We start from the raw sequence: 6,000 nt of genomic DNA on the forward strand, positions 1-6,000 counted from the left end.
CGACCGATGGTCATCCTTGCTTTACTATGGAATGGGCTGCAGTCCAATCTGCGACTGGGGCAGGGCGTCATGGGAGTCCGTGTGCTCCGTGTTCCGACACATAGTAAGAAAAAAACAATAGTTCTTTGTCTTCGATGGCGGGTATCCATGTGGTGCTCCCCCATCTACAGTATGGCGTAAGTATTCAACATCGGTCATGGACCATTAATGATTTCGAATCATCAGTGTTCGATGGCCATCCCTATTTTTTTAGGCTTCAGGCAGTTCCACATGGCTTAGAAAACAAACAGACCTGTTTCTGGTGTTTCTATTTAAAAATTTAGATTTTTGGGCGATTTTGAAACCGACTGTTAGTAATTTTTTTTTTTTATGTCTATGGATAAGTTAGGTATGGCCATCGGTGTGTTTGCCATCAATGGCGAAACTGAGAGTGACCATCAATGGTTTCTCTCATCGATGGCCATCCATGTTATTTCTGTCTAAGGCCCACGGACCAATCACAGCCCAGGGGTGGGGCTTCACAGGTGTCGGGGGCGGAGCTATACTCCGTGTCCCGGCATCTTTAAAAAAAATTGACAAAAATGATTCATTTAGGCCTAGCCATTGATGGAGAGAAACCATCCTGGTTCTCCTCAGATGGTAAAAGTATGCAACATCGGTCATGGACCATCGATTATTTCGAATCATCGATGGTCGATGGCCATCCCCAGGATAAGTACCGATGGTCTATTTGAGGTTCTATTCCAGTGTGAAGTCTATTTTGTGGTGATTCGGTAAAAACCCGATTTTCAAAATCACCTCAGAATCACCAGGAACACAAAATGGAATTGCGGCTCTTATGGAAACATACACTCTTGCACATGGAGTGGCACCTGTCCTAGAGATGATAGGTAGCCACACGCCCCATGGCTATATATATATGGACGTGGTCCGTCGGACCCATGACAGAAACGTCTGCAGAGCGTAACATGTCACCTCGCTGTATTATCAGCACAAGTGTCTGCTGCCTGAGGCGGCACTTGTCAGTGACTGAGACCAGCGCTCTGTACTAAACGCTGACATATATACATGCAGCTTATTTGCATACGTTAAAGACAAGAGACGGAATATACACGTCCGCTTATCTGCTCAGAAAACATGTTACGTCAGCATTAACCACACGCTGTGTCTCGCTGAGAGCTGGTTTCCATTTCCTGTGTGTTGTCCTGTACACACTGACACTGGCTGCATTATAATCACACATCTCTCCAAGCTTTGATTCATCTCTGTCATATCGCCCGTCCACCACCCAGTGGGCTTTGCGTGGTTTATGTGGAAGATAATATACTCTGATTAGACCAGGGCAGATTACTCTATGTAATTGCTGCAATAGTAACCTGCCATTTCATTACAGATGGACTGTATTATTATACAGAGCGGGGTGTTCAATGTACTATTATACTGAACACTGTCATTATTATTATCAGTGTATAAATACTCAGTGTCATTATACAGAGCAGCGTCATCACTGTGAGTGTATTATACAGTGCACTGTGAGTATTATCAGTATATACTAAGGGAGACATGTACTAAGCAGTGATAAAAGTGAAGAAGTGAGCCAGTGGAGAAGTTGTCCATGCCAACCAATCAGCTGCTCTGTATATTTTTAAAGTATGAAAATTATAAATGTTACATCAATGCTGATTGGTTGCCGTGGGCAACTTCTCCGCTGGCTCGCCTTATCACTGCTTAGTACATGTCTCCATCAGTGTCATTATGCAGAGCAGCGTCATGACTGCCTGTGTATTATACAGTGTGTTGTGATTCATATCAGTGTATACTCAGTACCATTATAAAGAGCAACGTCATCACTGTGAGTGTATTATACAGTGTTATTATAATACATAAATGTATTTCTCTGTTATCTCCTATAGTGCATTTAAAGTAAGAGGTACTACTGACCAACAAGTGTGGAGTAGGAATGAAAGATCCCATGTCCCACACAGAAGATCTGGACCATCAATAAACCTTGCATACGAGCCTCCACTACAGTCTGAGTCACTCCCGCCAATGACGCATCCACGCCAGGAACTTCCAAGAAACCTGCTTCCTCCTGAGGATCCACCTCTGAGAAACCAGCAGTATCGGGTAACCCCACCCCTGAGGAATCAGCAATATCAGGTGGCCCCACCCCTGAGGAATCAGCACTATCAGGTGGCCCCACCCCTGAGGAATCAGTGGTTTACTGACGAGTCTTCTCCAGTGGATCCCACCTCTCATATTGCCCCTCCCCTGAGGAGCCATGTGAAACCCGAGATCCCACAAACACCAAGCCAAATATATAGCAATGTTAACCGTCTCAATAAGCCCTACCGAAAAGTACCCCGTTTACACAATATCCAACATGAGCCAACAGTTCTTCGTCCACATCATAATGAGCCGTTACCTTATACGGTTTCTGACCAGCCACCATCCATACCTTCAGACCACTCGTCGTCATCTCCATGGCTTTGTGGTGAAGCGTCCTACTCTCTTCAAAAAAACTCTGCATTGCAGCCCTCCAGATTATGTGTCCCAAGGACACCGGAGCCTCCTTTTTCCACCCCTAATCCCATGTATCACAGCGGGAAAGGATGGTCTTGCCATCTGAACAATGTTCAATTCTAAACTAACAATCCACATTGTTTTGAAAAACTTTTGGACATTGGCCTGCAGACCCAATACATCAGTTTCTGTACATAAATGATATTACCTATGGATTAATATTCTATGAAGCAAGAGACAGATAGTGTAAAACTTATGTAATTTTACTGTATTCTTCAGCATCTATAATAATAAATGATGAAGGCATATAGACAGTATATAATATCATACTGCATGCCTTGTCTTGGCTGTAGTAACAGTGTTAGCCACTTCAGGCAGCTCGGTGGAAAGGATAAAGACGCAGCCTAGTTTCTACCATCTATGATACTGTATATATTTGCTGGTAGACACGGCAGCCACCAGGGGGGGACTGTGGGGACTTGTGTCCTGGGCCCTTACATAGAGTGGTGCCCACCCCTGGCTCCTACCACTGGAGAGCTGCACCAGGCTATAAAACAACAGTGGGCTGTTGAGCAGGGAGGACAGCTCTGGTTCCGGTATGAATGGTCGACAATGTTAAGGTTAACAGTCAATAGGTCGACCATTACTGGTCGACAGTGACATGGTCGACATGGCCAAATGGTTGACACATGAAAATGGTCGACATAGATTTTTTAAACTGTTTTTGGTGTCATTATTTCCGTAACACGACCAGGAACCCCAATTAATGCACCGCGTCCCCTTGCATGGCTCGCTTCTTTCTCCATGCTGCGGGCAAGGTGCCTCGCTCCGCTACCGCTGCACTCTGCACAGGTTACTATTCCCAATCGTAGTCCGCGTGGATCATAAAGTATGAAAAAGTTACAAATCTAATAAAAAAAAAAACATGTCCATTTTAATTTGTCGACCATTTGTCCATGTCGACCATATTACTGTGGACCAATAGTGGTCGACCTAATGAGTGTCGACCTTAACATTGTCGACCATCTGAACAGTTACCATCAGCTCTCTGTGAACCGTTCATGCAGGTCCGCAATGCTAAAAGTATATGTAACATCACAATGTATGACATCACAGGGGTAGAGCAGTGTGGTAGAAACTTTTTTTTGAGGGGGGAGGTGCCCTATTTATTTTGTCAGTCCCGGCCCCACAATTTCTCTTACGTTCTAGAGGATACTGGGGTTTAGTCGAATGGGGTATAGACGGGTCCACTAGGAGCCATGGGCACTTTAAGAATTTGATAGTGTGGGCTGGCTCCTCCCTCTATGCCCCTCCTACCAGACTCAGTTTAGAAAATGTGCCCGGAGGAGCCGGTCACAGCTAGGGGAGCTCCTAAGAGTTTTCGGCATTTATTTTATGTTTGTTATTTTCAGGCAGGACTGGATGGCCCCAGCCTGCCTGCTTCGTGGGACTTGGGGGGACGGGGACGGCCCAACCTCTTGAAGGGTTAATGGTCCCGTTCCCCGCTGACAGGACACTGAGCTCCAGAGATAACTATCAAGCCCCACCACGGCGAGCGTACAGTCCCGCAGCACGCCACCACCCCTAACAGAGCCAGAAGAATAAAGAGTGGTGAGTACTGAGCCGGCGTCCCGGCTAGCAGGTCGCTAGCCATTATGGCGGCATGAGGGTACGAAGATGCACGGCTTCTAACCGGGACGATATGCGTCTCCAGACACAGTACACAGCTGCGTCTCAGTACACAGTACCCACACTGGCAAAAACAGCCTTAAAACGGTTTTCTCTCCATTTGGTCTCCAAATTACCAGTATAAAAAAAGCGGGAAGGCCGCGCGCCGTTGAAGGGGCGGGGACATCACTATGAGCGGATCCAGCAGCTCACCAGCACCAGTTTCCCTCTGCAGTGGACACAGACACTAACTGACAGGGACGCACAGCTCCTCCGGAGTGACTCCAGATTACCTCAGCGGTACCAGGGGGTCATAGCAGGGTAGGAGCGATTATTAGTGTACTAAGTCCCCTATCAGGGTACTTAGTCTGTGACCTGGCTAAGCTTGGCATTAGCGATAAGGGCGTGGTGGGGGCTGGCTCTAAACAACTCTGTGTCTCCCTGACGGGCTCTCTGTGGGTTAATTGTGCTTAACCTTTTCCTGTATGTGTGTCTGTGCTGTCAAATTTACATTATGTCAGGCAAAGAGTGTGTTTCTTGTACAGCGGAGTCTTCCTCTTCACCAGGGGGCTCACTACTGGGTACTCAGGGCAGTGCACCATCCCAGAAAAGCGGGGCTGAACCGGAGTGGGTTAATTCCCTTAAAGGAATGATCTCAAATATTTCTACAAAACTATCCCGCAAAGAGATGCAATACTTAAGACAGACTGTGGATGAGTTTATGAATAGAGACCCAGTCCCCAAACCAGCGTCTCAATCCCTTTCCCATTTGTCCGCAAAAACGATCTCTGGCCCATATCCTGCAGTCTGACGCTGGCGCTGACGGGTCAGACATGGAGGAGGGTGAGGTGGATTTGGAGGGGGTGGATGCTACTCTGTCACAGGGAATTTAGGCTCTTATAGAGGCTATCAGAGATGTTCTGCATATTCCTGATAAGGTTTCAGAGGAGTGTGAGGAATCTTATTTTAATGTAAAAAATAAGTCCTCAGTCACTTTTCCTGCGTCAAAGGAATTGAATACCCTGTTTGAAGAACCGTGGGCTAATTCTGATAAGAAATTTAAAATCCCTAAAAGGTTGCTCTCATCTTTTCCTTTTTCTCTGGAGGATAGGAAAAAATGGGAAAATCCACCGATAGTGGACGCATCAGTCTCTAGGCTGTATTGCCTGTCCCTGGTGCAGCCTCCCTAAAAGATACGGCTGATCATAAAATTGAGACTACACTCAAATCATTGTACACAGCAGAGACCTACTATTGCATGTGTGTGGATCACAAAAGCCATTGCTAAATGGTCAGGTAACCTAATTGAGGGGTTAGATTTCTTGTCTAGGGTGGGATGTTGTTTTACTCCTGCAGCATATACAGGACTTTGCAAACTTTATGGTGGAAGCCATAAAAGAGATTGGTTTGCTTAATGCACGCACCACCGCTATGGCAGTGTCAGCACGCAGGGGCTTGTAGCTACGCCAGTGGACTGCTGATGCGGACTCCAGGAAAGGCGTGGAAGGTCTACCATTCACAGGTGAAGCCTTGTTTGGAGACGAACTAGACAAATGGATAACCAAAGCGACTGGGGGTAAGTCTACATATCTTCCTTCCGCAGCTACCCCAGCCAGGAAAGCTTATTCAGCTTCAAATTTACAGTCCTTTCGGACAGCCAAGTTTAAGGGAAAATCCAGAGGTGTTTCTACGGCCTCCAGAGGCGCTAGAGGTAAACCACGCAAACCAGCAACTGCCGGTGCTCAGGAACAGAACTCAGGCTCTGCTTCCTCAAAGCCTTCAGCATGACAGTGGACCGCGAAGCCTGGA

General features: G+C 46.6%; 1 protein-coding gene across 2 annotated transcripts in view; it reads left to right on the forward strand.

The window, feature by feature from the left end:
* The window catches only part of LOC134936032 (calpain-5-like), a 55,376-nt gene extending 51,927 nt beyond the window's left edge, over positions 1–3,449 (forward strand). For both annotated transcript variants that reach the window (XM_063930933.1, XM_063930934.1), the window contains exon 16: positions 1,914–3,449. The gene's annotated coding sequence lies outside the window, so the exon portion shown is untranslated. The remainder of the gene's footprint in view (positions 1–1,913) is intronic.
* Positions 3,450–6,000: the final 2,551 nt, after the last annotated feature.

This window comes from Pseudophryne corroboree, chromosome 6 (assembly GCF_028390025.1).
Source record: "Pseudophryne corroboree isolate aPseCor3 chromosome 6, aPseCor3.hap2, whole genome shotgun sequence".
NCBI classification, from domain to species: Eukaryota; Metazoa; Chordata; class Amphibia; order Anura; family Myobatrachidae; genus Pseudophryne; species Pseudophryne corroboree.